Source organism: Electrophorus electricus, chromosome 5, assembly GCF_041902795.1.
Source record: "Electrophorus electricus isolate QZ-2024a chromosome 5, ASM4190279v1, whole genome shotgun sequence".
In the NCBI taxonomy this organism is placed as follows: domain Eukaryota; kingdom Metazoa; phylum Chordata; class Actinopteri; order Gymnotiformes; family Gymnotidae; genus Electrophorus; species Electrophorus electricus.
Genome location: NC_137501.1, coordinates 18089934 through 18108871, shown reverse-complemented (window position 1 = coordinate 18108871; position 18938 = coordinate 18089934).

Below are 18938 nucleotides of genomic sequence, written 5' to 3'. Positions count from 1 at the left end.
TCTTATAATGCATTCCCTTTTAGTCTAAAACACAATGTCTTGCCCTGAAACAGTGTTTAAGTTGAATATAAAGCTGTTTCATAGTGTTAAAAAGGTAAAGAACAGAGTTTCTAAGTAAAGATTATTCTTATAATGCATTCCCTTTTAGTCTAAAACACAATCTCTTGCCCTGAAACAGTGTTTAAGGTGAATACAAAGCTGTTTCATTGTGTGAAAAAGGTAAAGAACATGGTTTCAAAGTAAAGATTCTTCTTAAAAGGCATTCCCTTTTAGTCTAAAACACAATCTCTTGCCCTGAAACAGTGTTTAAGTTGAATATAAAGCTGTTTCATAGTGTTAAAAAGGTAAAGAACAGAGTTTCTAAGTAAAGATTATTCTTATAATGCATTCCCTTTTAGTCTAAAACACAATCTCTTGCCCTGAAACAGTGTTTAAGTTGAATATAAAGCTGTTTCATAGTGTTAAAAAGGTAAAGAACAGAGTTTCTAAGTAAAGATTCTTCTTATACTGCATTCCCTTTTACTCTAAAACACAATCTCTTGCCCTGAAACAGTGTTTAAGCTGAATACAAAGCTGTTTCATAGTGTGAAAAAGGTAAAGAACAGAGTTTCAAAGTAAAGATTCTTCTTATAATGCATTCCCTTTTAGTCTAAAACACAATCTCTTGCCCTGAAACAGTGTTTAAGCTGATTACAATGCATAGAAGCCCTGTTTCTTTGTGGTTAGAGGTGTACAAACAGAGTTGCAATTACTTTCAATTGTCACATTACAAAGACCTTGTTTCTCCCCTGTATAAACTCTTTTCACTTGAAATATGTGGTTTCTTAACACATTGTAAGTTATTCAGTTTGTTTAAAAACAAGATGTCTTGCTCTGAAACTATGTATAAGCCAATTATAATGCGTCGAAACGTTGCCTCCTTGTGGTTAGAGGTGTAAAAACAGAGTTGCAATTACTTTCAAGGGTCACATTAGAACCATGTTAAAACAACTTGTTCTCCCCTGGATAAACTCTTTTCACTTGAAATATGTGTTTTCTTAGGCTATTGTAAGTTATTCAGTTTGGTCAAAAACAAGATGTCTTGCTCTGAAACGCTGTATAGGCCGATTACAATGCATAGAAACCCTGTTTCGTTGTGGTGAGACGTGTTCAAACAGAGTTGCAATTACTTTAAATTGTCACATTACAAACACCTTGTTTCTCCCCTGTATAAACTCTTTTCACTTGAAATATGTGGTTTCTTAACACATTGTAAGTTATTCAGTTTGGTTAAAAACAAGATGTCTTGCCCTGAAACAGAGTTTTAGTTGAATATAAAGCTGTTTCATAGTGTTAAAAAGGTAAAGAACAGAGTTTCTAAGTAAAGATTCTTCTTATAATGCATTCCCTTTTAGTCTAAAACACAATCTCTTGCCCTGAAACAGTGTTTAAGTTGAATATAAAGCTGTTTCATAGTGTTAAAAAGGTAAAGAACAGAGTTTCAATGTAAAGATTCTTCTTATAATGCATTCCCTTTTAGTCTAAAACACAATCTCTTGCCCTGGAACAGTGTTTAAGCTGAATACAAAGCTGTTTCATAGTGTGAAAAAGGTAAAGAACAGAGTTTCAAAGTAAAGATTCTTCTTATAATGCATTCCCTTTTAGTCTAAAACACAATCTCTTGCCCTGAAACAGTGTTTAAGCTGAATACAAAGCTGTTTCATAGTGTGAAAAAGGTAAAGAACAGAGTTTCAAAGTAAAGATTCTTCTTATAATGCATTCCCTTTTAGTCTAAAACACAATCTCTTGCCCTGAAACAGTGTTTAAGCTGAATACAAAGCTGTTTCATAGTGTGAAAAAGGTAAAGAACAGAGTTTCAAAGTAAAGATTCTTCTTATAATGCATTCCCTTTTAGTCTAAAACACAATCTCTTGCCCTGAAACAGTGTTTAAGCTGATTACAATGCATAGAAGCCCTGTTTCTTTGTGGTTAGAGGTGTATAAACAGAGTTGCAATTACTTTAAATTGTCACATTACAAAGACTTTGTTTCTCCCCTGTATAAACTCTTTTCACTTGAAATATGTGGTTTCTTAACACATTGTAAGTTATTCAGTTTGGTCAAAAACAAGATGTCTTGCTCTGAAACGCTGTATAAGCCGATTACAATGCATAGAAACCCTGTTTCGTTGTGGTGAGACGTGTTCAAACAGAGTTGCAATTACTTTAAATTGTCACATTACAAACACCTTGTTTCACCCCTCTATAAACTCTTTTCACTTGAAATATGTGGTTTCTTAACACATTGTAAGTTATTCAGTTTGTTTAAAAACAAGATGTCTTGCTCTGAAACTATGTATAAGCCAATTATAATGCGTCGAAACGTTGCCTCCTTGTGGTTAGAGGTGTAAAAACAGAGTTGCAATTACTTTCAAGGGTCACATTAGAACCATGTTAAAACAACTTGTTCTCCCCTGGATAAACTCTTTTCACTTGAAATATGTGTTTTCTTAGGCTATTGTAAGTTATTCAGTTTGGTCAAAAACAAGATGTGTTGCTCTGAAACGCTGTATAGGCCGATTACAATGCATAGAAACCCTGTTTCGTTGTGGTGAGACGTGTTCAAACAGAGTTGCAATTACTTTAAATTGTCACATTACAAACACCTTGTTTCTCCCCTGTATAAACTCTTTTCACTTGAAATATGTGGTTTCTTAACACATTGTAAGTTATTCAGTTTGGTTAAAAACAAGATGTCTTGCCCTGAAACAGTGTTTAAGTTGAATATAAAGCTGTTTCATAGTGTTAAAAAGGTAAAGAACAGAGGTTCTAAGTAAAGATTCTTCTTATACTGCATTCCCTTTTACTCTAAAACACAATCTCTTGCCCTGAAACAGTGTTTAAGCTGAATACAAAGCTGTTTCATAGTGTGAAAAAGGTAAAGAACAGAGTTTCAAAGTAAAGATTCTTCTTATAATGCATTCCCTTTTAGTCTAAAACACAATCTCTTGCCCTGAAACAGTGTTTAAGCTGATTACAATGCATAGAAGCCCTGTTTCTTTGTGGTTAGAGGTGTACAAACAGAGTTGCAATTACTTTCAATTGTCACATTACAAAGACCTTGTTTCTCCCCTGTATAAACTCTTTTCACTTGAAATATGTGGTTTCTTAACACATTGTAAGTTATTCAGTTTGGTTAAAAACAAGATGTCTTGCCCTGAAACAGTGTTTTAGTTGAATATAAAGCTGTTTCATAGTGTTAAAAAGGTAAAGAACAGAGTTTCAAAGTAAAGATTCTTCTTAAAAGGCATTCCCTTTTAGTCTAAAACACAATCTCTTGCCCTGAATCAGTGTTTAAGTTGAATATAAAGCTGTTTCATAGTGTTAAAAAGGTAAAGAACAGAGTTTCTAAGTAAAGATTCTTCTTATAATGCATTCCCTTTTAGTCTAAAACACAATGTCTTGCCCTGAAACAGTGTTTAAGTTGAATATAAAGCTGTTTCATAGTGTTAAAAAGGTAAAGAACAGAGTTTCTAAGTAAAGATTATTCTTATAATGCATTCCCTTTTAGTCTAAAACACAATCTCTTGCCCTGAAACAGTGTTTAAGGTGAATACAAAGCTGTTTCATTGTGTGAAAAAGGTAAAGAACATGGTTTCAAAGTAAAGATTCTTCTTAAAAGGCATTCCCTTTTAGTCTAAAACACAATCTCTTGCCCTGAAACAGTGTTTAAGTTGAATATAAAGCTGTTTCATAGTGTTAAAAAGGTAAAGAACAGAGTTTCTAAGTAAAGATTATTCTTATAATGCATTCCCTTTTAGTCTAAAACACAATCTCTTGCCCTGAAACAGTGTTTAAGTTGAATATAAAGCTGTTTCATAGTGTTAAAAAGGTAAAGAACAGAGTTTCTAAGTAAAGATTCTTCTTATACTGCATTCCCTTTTACTCTAAAACACAATCTCTTGCCCTGAAACAGTGTTTAAGCTGAATACAAAGCTGTTTCATAGTGTGAAAAAGGTAAAGAACAGAGTTTCAAAGTAAAGATTCTTCTTATAATGCATTCCCTTTTAGTCTAAAACACAATCTCTTGCCCTGAAACAGTGTTTAAGCTGATTACAATGCATAGAAGCCCTGTTTCTTTGTGGTTAGAGGTGTACAAACAGAGTTGCAATTACTTTCAATTGTCACATTACAAAGACCTTGTTTCTCCCCTGTATAAACTCTTTTCACTTGAAATATGTGGTTTCTTAACACATTGTAAGTTATTCAGTTTGTTTAAAAACAAGATGTCTTGCTCTGAAACTATGTATAAGCCAATTATAATGCGTCGAAACGTTGCCTCCTTGTGGTTAGAGGTGTAAAAACAGAGTTGCAATTACTTTCAAGGGTCACATTAGAACCATGTTAAAACAACTTGTTCTCCCCTGGATAAACTCTTTTCACTTGAAATATGTGTTTTCTTAGGCTATTGTAAGTTATTCAGTTTGGTCAAAAACAAGATGTCTTGCTCTGAAACGCTGTATAGGCCGATTACAATGCATAGAAACCCTGTTTCGTTGTGGTGAGACGTGTTCAAACAGAGTTGCAATTACTTTAAATTGTCACATTACAAACACCTTGTTTCTCCCCTGTATAAACTCTTTTCACTTGAAATATGTGGTTTCTTAACACATTGTAAGTTATTCAGTTTGGTTAAAAACAAGATGTCTTGCCCTGAAACAGAGTTTTAGTTGAATATAAAGCTGTTTCATAGTGTTAAAAAGGTAAAGAACAGAGTTTCTAAGTAAAGATTCTTCTTATAATGCATTCCCTTTTAGTCTAAAACACAATCTCTTGCCCTGAAACAGTGTTTAAGTTGAATATAAAGCTGTTTCATAGTGTTAAAAAGGTAAAGAACAGAGTTTCAATGTAAAGATTCTTCTTATAATGCATTCCCTTTTAGTCTAAAACACAATCTCTTGCCCTGGAACAGTGTTTAAGCTGAATACAAAGCTGTTTCATAGTGTGAAAAAGGTAAAGAACAGAGTTTCAAAGTAAAGATTCTTCTTATAATGCATTCCCTTTTAGTCTAAAACACAATCTCTTGCCCTGAAACAGTGTTTAAGCTGAATACAAAGCTGTTTCATTGTGTGAAAAAGGTAAAGAACAGAGTTTCAAAGTAAAGATTCTTCTTATAATGCATTCCCTTTTAGTCTAAAACACAATCTCTTGCCCTGAAACAGTGTTTAAGCTGAATACAAAGCTGTTTCATAGTGTGAAAAAGGTAAAGAACAGAGTTTCAAAGTAAAGATTCTTCTTATAATGCATTCCCTTTTAGTCTAAAACACAATCTCTTGCCCTGAAACAGTGTTTAAGCTGATTACAATGCATAGAAGCCCTGTTTCTTTGTGGTTAGAGGTGTACAAACAGAGTTGCAATTACTTTCAATTGTCACATTACAAAGACCTTGTTTCTCCCCTGTATAAACTCTTTTCACTTGAAATATGTGGTTTCTTAACACATTGTAAGTTATTCAGTTTGGTTAAAAACAAGATGTCTTGCCCTGAAACAGTGTTTTAGTTGAATATAAAGCTGTTTCATAGTGTTAAAAAGGTAAAGAACAGAGTTTCAAAGTAAAGATTCTTCTTAAAAGGCATTCCCTTTTAGTCTAAAACACAATCTCTTGCCCTGAATCAGTGTTTAAGTTGAATATAAAGCTGTTTCATAGTGTTAAAAAGGTAAAGAACAGAGTTTCTAAGTAAAGATTCTTCTTATAATGCATTCCCTTTTAGTCTAAAACACAATGTCTTGCCCTGAAACAGTGTTTAAGTTGAATATAAAGCTGTTTCATAGTGTTAAAAAGGTAAAGAACAGAGTTTCTAAGTAAAGATTATTCTTATAATGCATTCCCTTTTAGTCTAAAACACAATCTCTTGCCCTGAAACAGTGTTTAAGGTGAATACAAAGCTGTTTCATTGTGTGAAAAAGGTAAAGAACATGGTTTCAAAGTAAAGATTCTTCTTAAAAGGCATTCCCTTTTAGTCTAAAACACAATCTCTTGCCCTGAAACAGTGTTTAAGTTGAATATAAAGCTGTTTCATAGTGTTAAAAAGGTAAAGAACAGAGTTTCTAAGTAAAGATTATTCTTATAATGCATTCCCTTTTAGTCTAAAACACAATCTCTTGCCCTGAAACAGTGTTTAAGTTGAATATAAAGCTGTTTCATAGTGTTAAAAAGGTAAAGAACAGAGTTTCTAAGTAAAGATTCTTCTTATACTGCATTCCCTTTTACTCTAAAACACAATCTCTTGCCCTGAAACAGTGTTTAAGCTGAATACAAAGCTGTTTCATAGTGTGAAAAAGGTAAAGAACAGAGTTTCAAAGTAAAGATTCTTCTTATAATGCATTCCCTTTTAGTCTAAAACACAATCTCTTGCCCTGAAACAGTGTTTAAGCTGATTACAATGCATAGAAGCCCTGTTTCTTTGTGGTTAGAGGTGTACAAACAGAGTTGCAATTACTTTCAATTGTCACATTACAAAGACCTTGTTTCTCCCCTGTATAAACTCTTTTCACTTGAAATATGTGGTTTCTTAACACATTGTAAGTTATTCAGTTTGTTTAAAAACAAGATGTCTTGCTCTGAAACTATGTATAAGCCAATTATAATGCGTCGAAACGTTGCCTCCTTGTGGTTAGAGGTGTAAAAACAGAGTTGCAATTACTTTCAAGGGTCACATTAGAACCATGTTAAAACAACTTGTTCTCCCCTGGATAAACTCTTTTCACTTGAAATATGTGTTTTCTTAGGCTATTGTAAGTTATTCAGTTTGGTCAAAAACAAGATGTCTTGCTCTGAAACGCTGTATAGGCCGATTACAATGCATAGAAACCCTGTTTCGTTGTGGTGAGACGTGTTCAAACAGAGTTGCAATTACTTTAAATTGTCACATTACAAACACCTTGTTTCTCCCCTGTATAAACTCTTTTCACTTGAAATATGTGGTTTCTTAACACATTGTAAGTTATTCAGTTTGGTTAAAAACAAGATGTCTTGCCCTGAAACAGAGTTTTAGTTGAATATAAAGCTGTTTCATAGTGTTAAAAAGGTAAAGAACAGAGTTTCTAAGTAAAGATTCTTCTTATAATGCATTCCCTTTTAGTCTAAAACACAATCTCTTGCCCTGAAACAGTGTTTAAGTTGAATATAAAGCTGTTTCATAGTGTTAAAAAGGTAAAGAACAGAGTTTCAATGTAAAGATTCTTCTTATAATGCATTCCCTTTTAGTCTAAAACACAATCTCTTGCCCTGGAACAGTGTTTAAGCTGAATACAAAGCTGTTTCATAGTGTGAAAAAGGTAAAGAACAGAGTTTCAAAGTAAAGATTCTTCTTATAATGCATTCCCTTTTAGTCTAAAACACAATCTCTTGCCCTGAAACAGTGTTTAAGCTGAATACAAAGCTGTTTCATAGTGTGAAAAAGGTAAAGAACAGAGTTTCAAAGTAAAGATTCTTCTTATAATGCATTCCCTTTTAGTCTAAAACACAATCTCTTGCCCTGAAACAGTGTTTAAGCTGAATACAAAGCTGTTTCATAGTGTGAAAAAGGTAAAGAACAGAGTTTCAAAGTAAAGATTCTTCTTATAATGCATTCCCTTTTAGTCTAAAACACAATCTCTTGCCCTGAAACAGTGTTTAAGCTGATTACAATGCATAGAAGCCCTGTTTCTTTGTGGTTAGAGGTGTATAAACAGAGTTGCAATTACTTTAAATTGTCACATTACAAAGACTTTGTTTCTCCCCTGTATAAACTCTTTTCACTTGAAATATGTGGTTTCTTAACACATTGTAAGTTATTCAGTTTGGTCAAAAACAAGATGTCTTGCTCTGAAACGCTGTATAAGCCGATTACAATGCATAGAAACCCTGTTTCGTTGTGGTGAGACGTGTTCAAACAGAGTTGCAATTACTTTAAATTGTCACATTACAAACACCTTGTTTCACCCCTCTATAAACTCTTTTCACTTGAAATATGTGGTTTCTTAACACATTGTAAGTTATTCAGTTTGGTTAAAAACAAGATGTCTTGCTCTGAAACTATGTATAAGCCAATTATAATGCGTGGAAACGTTGCCTCCTTGTGGTTAGAGGTGTAAAAACAGAGTTGCAATTACTTTCAAGGGTCACATTAGAACCATGTTAAAACAACTTGTTCTCCCCTGGATAAACTCTTTTCACTTGAAATATGTGTTTTCTTAGGCTATTGTAAGTTATTCAGTTTGGTTAAAAACAAGATGTCTTGCCCTGAAACAGTGTTTAAGTTGAATATAAAGCTGTTTCATAGTGTTAAAAAGGTAAAGAACAGAGTTTCAAAGTAAAGATTCTTCTTATACTGCATTCCCTTTTAGTCTAAAACACAATCTCTTGCCCTGAAACAGTGTTTAAGCTGATTACAATGCATAGAAGCCCTGTTTCTTTGTGGTTAGAGGTGTATAAACAGAGTTGCAATTACTTTAAATTGTCACATTACAAAGACCTTGTTTCTCCCCTGTATAAACTCTTTTCACTTGAAATATGTGGTTTCTTAACACATTGTAAGTTATTCAGTTTGGTTAAAAACAAGATGTCTTGCCCTGAAACAGTGTTTAAGTTGAATATAAAGCTGTTTCATAGTGTTAAAAAGGTAAAGAACAGAGTTTCAATGTAAAGATTCTTCTTATAATGCATTCCCTTTTAGTCTAAAACACAATCTCTTGCCCTGGAACAGTGTTTAAGCTGAATACAAAGCTGTTTCATAGTGTGAAAAAGGTAAAGAACAGAGTTTCAAAGTAAAGATTCTTCTTATAATGCATTCCCTTTTAGTCTAAAACACAATCTCTTGCCCTGAAACAGTGTTTAAGTTGAATATAAAGCTGTTTCATAGTGTTAAAAAGGTAAAGAACAGAGTTTCAATGTAAAGATTCTTCTTATAATGCATTCCCTTTTAGTCTAAAACACAATCTCTTGCCCTGGAACAGTGTTTAAGCTGAATACAAAGCTGTTTCATAGTGTGAAAAAGGTAAAGAACAGAGTTTCAAAGTATAGATTCTTCTTATAATGCATTCCCTTTTAGTCTAAAACACAATCTCTTGCCCTGAAACAGTGTTTAAGCTGAATACAAAGCTGTTTCATAGTGTGAAAAAGGTAAAGAACAGAGTTTCAAAGTAAAGATTCTTCTTATAATGCATTCCCTTTTAGTCTAAAACACAATCTCTTGCCCTGAAACAGTGTTTAAGCTGAATACAAAGCTGTTTCATAGTGTGAAAAAGGTAAAGAACAGAGTTTCAAAGTAAAGATTCTTCTTATAATGCATTCCCTTTTAGTCTAAAACACAATCTCTTGCCCTGAAACAGTGTTTAAGCTGATTACAATGCATAGAAGCCCTGTTTCTTTGTGGTTAGAGGTGTATAAACAGAGTTGCAATTACTTTAAATTGTCACATTACAAAGACTTTGTTTCTCCCCTGTATAAACTCTTTTCACATGAAATATGTGGTTTCTTAACACATTGTAAGTTATTCAGTTTGGTCAAAAACAAGATGTCTTGCTCTGAAACGCTGTATAAGCCGATTACAATGCATAGAAACCCTGTTTCGTTGTGGTGAGACGTGTTCAAACAGAGTTGCAATTACTTTAAATTGTCACATTACAAACACCTTGTTTCACCCCTCTATAAACTCTTTTCACTTGAAATATGTGGTTTCTTAACACATTGTAAGTTATTCAGTTTGTTTAAAAACAAGATGTCTTGCTCTGAAACTATGTATAAGCCAATTATAATGCGTGGAAACGTTGCCTCCTTGTGGTTAGAGGTGTAAAAACAGAGTTGCAATTACTTTCAAGGGTCACATTAGAACCATGTTAAAACAACTTGTTCTCCCCTGGATAAACTCTTTTCACTTGAAATATGTGTTTTCTTAGGCTATTGTAAGTTATTCAGTTTGGTTAAAAACAAGATGTCTTGCCCTGAAACAGTGTTTAAGTTGAATATAAAGCTGTTTCATAGTGTTAAAAAGGTAAAGAACAGAGTTTCAAAGTAAAGATTCTTCTTATACTGCATTCCCTTTTAGTCTAAAACACAATCTCTTGCCCTGAAACAGTGTTTAAGTTGAATATAAAGCTGTTTCATAGTGTTAAAAAGGTAAAGAACAGAGTTTCAATGTAAAGATTCTTCTTATAATGCATTCCCTTTTAGTCTAAAACACAATCTCTTGCCCTGGAACAGTGTTTAAGCTGAATACAAAGCTGTTTCATAGTGTGAAAAAGGTAAAGAACAGAGTTTCAAAGTAAAGATTCTTCTTATAATGCATTCCCTTTTAGTCTAAAACACAATCTCTTGCCCTGAAACAGTGTTTATGTTGAATATAAAGCTGTTTCATAGTGTTAAAAAGGTAAAGAACAGAGTTTCAATGTAAAGATTCTTCTTATAATGCATTCCCTTTTAGTCTAAAACACAATCTCTTGCCCTGGAACAGTGTTTAAGCTGAATACAAAGCTGTTTCATAGTGTGAAAAAGGTAAAGAACAGAGTTTCAAAGTAAAGATTCTTCTTATAATGCATTCCCTTTTAGTCTAAAACACAATCTCTTGCCCTGAAACAGTGTTTAAGCTGAATACAAAGCTGTTTCATAGTGTGAAAAAGGTAAAGAACAGAGTTTCAAAGTAAAGATTCTTCTTATAATGCATTCCCTTTTAGTCTAAAACACAATCTCTTGCCCTGAAACAGTGTTTAAGATGATTACAATGCATAGAAGCCCTGTTTCTTTGTGGTTAGAGGTGTACAAACAGAGTTGCAATTACTTTAAATTGTCACATTACAAAGACTTTGTTTCTCCCCTGGATAAACTCTTTTCACTTGAAATATGTGGTTTCTTAACACATTGTAAGTTATTCAGTTTGGTCAAAAACAAGATGTCTTGCTCTGAAACGCTGTATAAGCCTATTACAATGCATAGAAACCCTGTTTCGTTGTGGTGAGACGTGTTCAAACAGAGTTGCAATTACTTTAAATTGTCACATTACAAACACCTTGTTTCACCCCTCTATAAACTCTTTTCACTTGAAATATGTGGTTTCTTAACACATTGTAAGTTATTCAGTTTGGTTAAAAACAAGATGTCTTGCCCTGAAACAGTGTTTAAGTTGAATATAAAGCTGTTTCATAGTGTTAAAAAGGTAAAGAACAGAGTTTCAAAGTAAAGATTCTTCTTATACTGCATTCCCTTTTAGTCTAAAACACAATCTCTTGCCCTGAAACAGTGTTTAAGTTGAATATAAAGCTGTTTCATAGTGTTAAAAAGGTAAAGAACAGAGTTTCAATGTAAAGATTCTTCTTATAATGCATTCCCTTTTAGTCTAAAACACAATCTCTTGCCCTGGAACAGTGTTTAAGCTGAATACAAAGCTGTTTCATAGTGTGAAAAAGGTAAAGAACAGAGTTTCAAAGTAAAGATTCTTCTTATAATGCATTCCCTTTTAGTCTAAAACACAATCTCTTGCCCTGAAACAGTGTTTAAGTTGAATATAAAGCTGTTTCATAGTGTTAAAAAGGTAAAGAACAGAGTTTCAATGTAAAGATTCTTCTTATAATGCATTCCCTTTTAGTCTAAAACACAATCTCTTGCCCTGGAACAGTGTTTAAGCTGAATACAAAGCTGTTTCATAGTGTGAAAAATGTAAAGAACAGAGTTTCAAAGTAAAGATTCTTCTTATAATGCATTCCCTTTTAGTCTAAAACACAATCTCTTGCCCTGAAACAGTGTTTAAGCTGAATACAAAGCTGTTTCATAGTGTGAAAAAGGTAAAGAACAGAGTTTCAAAGTAAAGATTCTTCTTATAATGCATTCCCTTTTAGTCTAAAACACAATCTCTTGCCCTGAAACAGTGTTTAAGCTGATTACAATGCATAGAAGCCCTGTTTCTTTGTGGTTAGAGGTGTATAAACAGAGTTGCAATTACTTTAAATTGTCACATTACAAAGACCTTGTTTCTCCCCTGTATAAACTCTTTTCACTTGAAATATGTGGTTTCTTAACACATTGTAAGTTATTCAGTTTGGTTAAAAACAAGATGTCTTGCCCTGAAACAGTGTTTTAGTTGAATATAAAGCTGTTTCATAGTGTTAAAAAGGTAAAGAACAGAGTTTCAAAGTAAAGATTCTTCTTAAAAGGCATTCCCTTTTAGTCTAAAACAGAATCTCTTGCCTTGAAACAGTGTTTAAGTTGAATATAAAGCTGTTTCATAGTGTTAAAAAGGTAAAGAACAGAGTTTCTAAGTAAAGATTCTTCTTATAATGCATTCCCTTTTAGTCTAAAACACAATCTCTTGCCCTGAAACAGTGTTTAAGCTGAATATAAAGCTGTTTCATAGTGTTAAAAAGGTAAAGAACAGAGATTCTAAGTAAAGATTCTTCTTATAATGCATTCCCTTTTAGTCTAAAACACAATCTCTTGCCCTGAAACAGTGTTTAAGTTGAATACAAAGCTGTTTCATAGTGTGAAAAAGGTAAAGAACAGAGTTTCAAAGTAAAGATTCTTCTTATAATGCATTCCCTTTTAGTCTAAAACACAATCTCTTGCCCTGAAACAGTGTTTAAGCTGATTACAATGCATAGAAGCCCTGTTTCTTTGTGGTTAGAGGTGTATAAACAGAGTTGCAATTACTTTAAATTGTCACATTACAAAGACCTTGTTTCTCCCCTGTATAAACTCTTTTCACTTGAAATATGTGGTTTCTTAACACATTGTAAGTTATTCAGTTTGGTTAAAAACAAGATGTCTTGCCCTGAAACAGTGTTTTAGTTGAATATAAAGCTGTTTCATAGTGTTAAAAAGGTAAAGAACAGAGTTTCAAAGTAAAGATTCTTCTTAAAAGGCATTCCCTTTTAGTCTAAAACACAATCTCTTGCCCTGAAACAGTGTTTAAGTTGAATATAAAGCTGTTTCATAGTGTTAAAAAGGTAAAGAACAGAGTTTCTAAGTAAAGATTCTTCTTATAATGCATTCCCTTTTAGTCTAAAACACAATCTCTTGCCCTGAAACAGTGTTTAAGTTGAATATAAAGCTGTTTCATAGTGTTAAAAAGGTAAAGAACAGAGTTTCTAAGTAAAGATTCTTCTTATAATGCATTCCCTTTTAGTCTAAAACACAATCTCTTGCCCTGAAACAGTGTTTAAGTTGAATACAAAGCTGTTTCATACTGTGAAAAAGGTAAAGAACAGAGTTTCAAAGTAAAGATTCTTCTTATAATGCATTCCCTTTTAGTCTAAAACACAATCTCTTGCCCTGAAACAGTGTTTAAGCTGATTACAATGCATAGAAGCCCTGTTTCTTTGTGGTTAGAGGTGTACAAACAGAGTTGCAATTACTTTAAATTGTCACATTACAAAGACTTTGTTTCTCCCCTGTATAAACTCTTTTCACTTGAAATATGTGGTTTCTTAACACATTGTAAGTTATTCAGTTTGGTCAAAAACAAGATGTCTTGCTCTGAAACGCTGTATAAGCCGATTACAATGCATAGAAACCCTGTTTCGTTGTGGTGAGACGTGTTCAAACAGAGTTGCAATTACTTTAAATTGTCACATTACAAACACCTTGTTTCACCCCTCTATAAACTCTTTTCACTTGAAATATGTGGTTTCTTAACACATTGTAAGTTATTCAGTTTGGTTAAAAACAAGATGTCTTGCCCTGAAACAGTGTTTAAGTTGAATATAAAGCTGTTTCATAGTGTTAAAAAGGTAAAGAAGAGAGTTTGTAAGTCAAGATTCTTCTTATAATGCATTCCCTTTTAGTCTAAAACACAATCTCTTGCCCTGAAACAGTGTTTAAGCTGATTACAATGCATAGAAGCCCTGTTTCTTTGTGGTTAGAGGTGTATAAACAGAGTTGCAATTACTTTAAATTGTCACATTACAAAGACCTTGTTTCTCCCCTGTATAAACTCTTTTCACTTGAAATATGTGGTTTCTTAACACATTGTAAGTTATTCAGTTTGTTTAAAAACAAGATGTCTTGCTCTGAAACTATGTATAAGCCAATTATAATGCGTGGAAACGTTGCCTCCTTGTGGTTAGAGGTGTAAAAACAGAGTTGCAATTACTTTCAAGGGTCACATTAGAACCATGTTAAAACAACTTGTTCTCCCCGGGATAAACTCTTTTCACTTGAAATATGTGTTTTCTTAGGCTATTGTAAGTTATTCAGTTTGGTTAAAAACAAGATGTCTTGCCCTGAAACAGTGTTTAAGTTGAATATAAAGCTGTTTCATTGTGTGAAAAAGGTAAAGAACAGGGTTTCAAAGTAAAGATTCTTCTTAAAAGGCATTCCCTTTTAGTCTAAAACACAATCTCTTGCCCTGAAACAGTGTTTAAGTTGAATATAAAGCTGTTTCATATTGTTAAAAAGGTAAAGAAGAGAGTTTGTAAGTAAAGATTATTCTTATAATGCATTCCCTTTTAGTCTAAAACACAATCTCTTGCCCTGAAACAGTGTTTAAGGTGAATACAAAGCTGTTTCATTGTGTGAAAAAGGTAAAGAACAGGGTTTCAAAGTAAAGATTCTTCTTAAAAGGCATTCCCTTTTAGTCTAAAACACAATCTCTTGCCCTGAAACAGTGTTTAAGTTGAATATAAAGCTGTTTCATAGTGTTAAAAAGGTAAAGAACAGAGTTTCTAAGTAAAGATTCTACTTATAATGCATTCCCTTTTAGTCTAAAATACAATCTCTTGCCCTGAAACAGTCTTTAAGTTGAATACAAAGCTGTTTCATAGTGTGAAAAAGGTAAAGAACAGAGTTTCAAAGTAAAGATTCTTCTTATAATGCATTCCCTTTTAGTCTAAAACACAATCTCTTGCCCTGAAACAGTGTTTAAGCTGATTGCAATGCATAGAAGCCCTGTTTCTTTGTGGTTAGAGGTGTACAAACAGAGTTGCAATTACTTTAAATTGTCACATTACAAAGACTTTGTTTCTCCCTTGTATAAACTCTTTTCACTTGAAATATGTGGTTTCTTAACACATTGTAAGTTATTCAGTTTGGTCAAAAACAAGATGTCTTGCTCTGAAACGCTGTATAAGCCGATTACAATGCATAGAAACCCTGTTTCGTTGTGGTGAGACGTGTTCAAACAGAGTTGCAATTACTTTAAATTGTCACATTACAAACACCTTGTTTCACCCCTCTATAAACTCTTTTCACTTGAAATATGTGGTTTCTTAACACATTGTAAGTTATTCAGTTTGGTTAAAAACAAGATGTCTTGCCCTGAAACAGTGTTTAAGTTGAATATAAAGCTGTTTCATAGTGTTAAAAAGGTAAAGAACAGAGTTTCAAAGTAAAGATTCTTCTTAAAAGGCATTCCCTTTTAGTCTAAAACAGAATCTCTTGCCCTGAAACAGTGTTTAAGTTGAATATAAAGCTGTTTCATAGTGTTAAAAAGGTAAAGAACAGAGTTTCTAAGTAAAGATTCTTCTTATAATGCATTCCCTTTTAGTCTAAAACACAATCTCTTGCCCTGAAACAGTGTTTAAGTTGAATATAAAGCTGTTTCATAGTGTTAAAAAGGTAAAGAACAGAGTTTCTAAGTAAAGATTCTTCTTATAATGCATTCCCTTTTAGTCTAAAACACAATCTCTTGCCCTGAAACAGTGTTTAAGTTGAATACAAAGCTGTTTCATAGTGTGAAAAAGGTAAAGAACAGAGTTTCAAAGTAAAGATTCTTCTTATAATGCATTCCCTTTTAGTCTAAAACACAATCTCTTGCCCTGAAACAGTGTTTAAGCTGATTACAATGCATAGAAGCCCTGTTTCTTTGTGGTTAGAGGTGTACAAACAGAGTTGCAATTACTTTAAATTGTCACATTACAAAGACCTTGTTTCTCCCCTGTATAAACTCTTTTCACTTGAAATATGTGGTTTCTTAACACATTGTAAGTTATTCAGTTTGGTTAAAAACAAGATGTCTTGCCCTGAAACAGTGTTTTAGTTGAATATAAAGTTGTTTCATAGTGTTAAAAAGGTAAAGAACAGAGTTTCAAAGTAAAGATTCTTCTTAAAAGGCATTCCCTTTTAGTCTAAAACAGAATCTCTTGCCTTGAAACAGTGTTTAAGTTGAATATAAAGCTGTTTCATAGTGTTAAAAAGGTAAAGAACAGAGTTTCTAAGTAAAGATTCTTCTTATAATGCATTCCCTTTTAGTCTAACACACAATCTCTTGCCCTGAAACAGTGTTTAAGCTGAATATAAAGCTGTTTCATAGTGTTAAAAAGGTAAAGAACAGAGATTCTAAGTAAAGATTCTTCTTATAATGCATTCCCTTTTAGTCTAAAACACAATCTCTTGCCCTGAAACAGTGTTTAAGTTGAATACAAAGCTGTTTCATAGTGTGAAAAAGGTAAAGAACAGAGTTTCAAAGTAAAGATTCTTCTTATAATGCATTCCCTTTTAGTCTAAAACACAATCTCTTGCCCTGAAACAGTGTTTAAGCTGATTACAATGCATAGAAGCCCTGTTTCTTTGTGGTTAGAGGTGTACAAACAGAGTTGCAATTACTTTAAATTGTCACATTACAAAGACTTTGTTTCTCCCCTGTATAAACTCTTTTCACTTGAAATATGTGGCTTCTTAACACATTGTAAGTTATTCAGTTTGGTCAAAAACAAGATGTCTTGCTCTGAAACGCTGTATAAGCCGATTACAATGCATAGAAACCCTGTTTCGTTGTGGTGAGACGTGTTCAAACAGAGTTGCAATTACTTTAAATTGTCACATTACAAACACCTTGTTTCACCCCCTCTATAAACTCTTTTCACTTGAAATATGTGGTTTCTTAACACATTGTAAGTTATTCAGTTTGGTTAAAAACAAGATGTCTTGCCCTGAAACAGTGTTTAAGTTGAATATAAAGCTGTTTCATAGTGTTAAAAAGGTAAAGAAGAGAGTTTGTAAGTCAAGATTCTTCTTATAATGCATTCCCTTTTAGTCTAAAACACAATCTCTTGCCCTGAAACAGTGTTTAAGCTGATTACAATGCATAGAAGCCCTGTTTCTTTGTGGTTAGAGGTGTATAAACAGAGTTGCAATTACTTTAAATTGTCACATTACAAAGACCTTGTTTCTCCCCTGTATAAACTCTTTTCACTTGAAATATGTGGTTTCTTAACACATTGTAAGTTATTCAGTTTGGTCAAAAACAAGATGTCTTGCTCTGAAACGCTGTATAAGCCGATTACAATGCATAGAAACCCTGTTTCGTTGTGGTGAGACGTGTTCAAACAGAGTTGCAATTACTTTAAATTGTCACATTACAAACACCTTGTTTCACCCCTCTATAAACTCTTTTCACTTGAAATATGTGGTTTCTTAACACATTGTAAGTTATTCAGTTTGGTTAAAAACAAGATGTCTTGCCCTGAAACAGTGTTTAAGTTGAATATAAAGCTGTTTCATAGTGTTAAAAAGGTAAAGAAGAGAGTTTGTAAGTCAAGATTCTTCTTATAATGCATTCCCTTTTAGTCTAAAACACAATCTCTTGCCCTGAAACAGTGTTTAAGCTGATTACAATGCATAGAAGCCCTGTTTCTTTGTGGTTAGAGGTGTATAAACAGAGTTGCAATTACTTTAAATTGTCACATTACAAAGACCTTGTTTCTCCCCTGTATAAACTCTTTTCACTTGAAATATGTGGTTTCTTAACACATTGTAAGTTATTCAGTTTGTTTAAAAACAAGATGTCTTGCTCTGAAACTATGTATAAGCCAATTATAATGCGTGGAAACGTTGCCTCCTTGTGGTTAGAGGTGTAAAAACAGAGTTGCAATTACTTTCAAGGGTCACATTAGAACCATGTTAAAACAACTTGTTCTCCCCTGGATAAACTCTTTTCACTTGAAATATGTGTTTTCTTAGGCTATTGTAAGTTATTCAGTTTGGTTAAAAACAAGATGTCTTGCCCTGAAACAGTGTTTAAGTTGAATATAAAGCTGTTTCATTGTGTGAAAAAGGTAAAGAACAGGGTTTCAAAGTAAAGATTCTTCTTAAAAGGCATTCCCTTTTAGTCTAAAACACAATCTCTTGCCCTGAAACAGTGTTTAAGTTGAATATAAAGCTGTTTCATATTGTTAAAAAGGTAAAGAAGAGAGTTTGTAAGTAAAGATTATTCTTATAATGCATTCCCTTTTAGTCTAAAACACAATCTCTTGCCCTGAAACAGTGTTTAAGGTGAATACAAAGCTGTTTCATTGTGTGAAAAAGGTAAAGAACAGGGTTTCAAAGTAAAGATTCTTCTTAAAAGGCATTCCCTTTTAGTCTAAAACACAATCTCTTGCCCTGAAACAGTGTTTAAGTTGAATATAAAGCTGTTTCATAGTGTTAAAAAGGTAAAGAACAGAGTTTCTAAGTAAAGATTCTTCTTATAATGCATTCCCTTTTAGTCTAAAATACAATCTCTTGCCCTGAAACAGTGTTTAAGTTGAATACAAAGCTGTTTCATAGTGTGAAAAAGGTAAAGAACAGAGTTTCAAAGTAAAGATTCTTCTTATAATGCATTCCCTTTTAGTCTAAAACACAATCTCTTGCCCTGAAACAGTGTTTAAGATGATTGCAATGCATAGAAGCCCTGTTTCTTTGTGGTTAGAGGTGTACAAACAGAGTTGCAATTACTTTAAATTGTCACATTACAAAGACTTTGTTTCTCCCTTGTATAAACTCTTTTCACTTGAAATATGTGGTTTCTTAACACATTGTAAGTTATTCAGTTTGGTCAAAAACAAGATGTCTTGCTCTGAAACGCTGTATAAGCCGATTACAATGCATAGAAACCCTGTTTCGTTGTGGTGAGACGTGTTCAAACAGAGTTGCAATTACTTTAAATTGTCACATTACAAACACCTTGTTTCACCCCTCTATAAACTCTTTTCACTTGAAATATGTGGTTTCTTAACA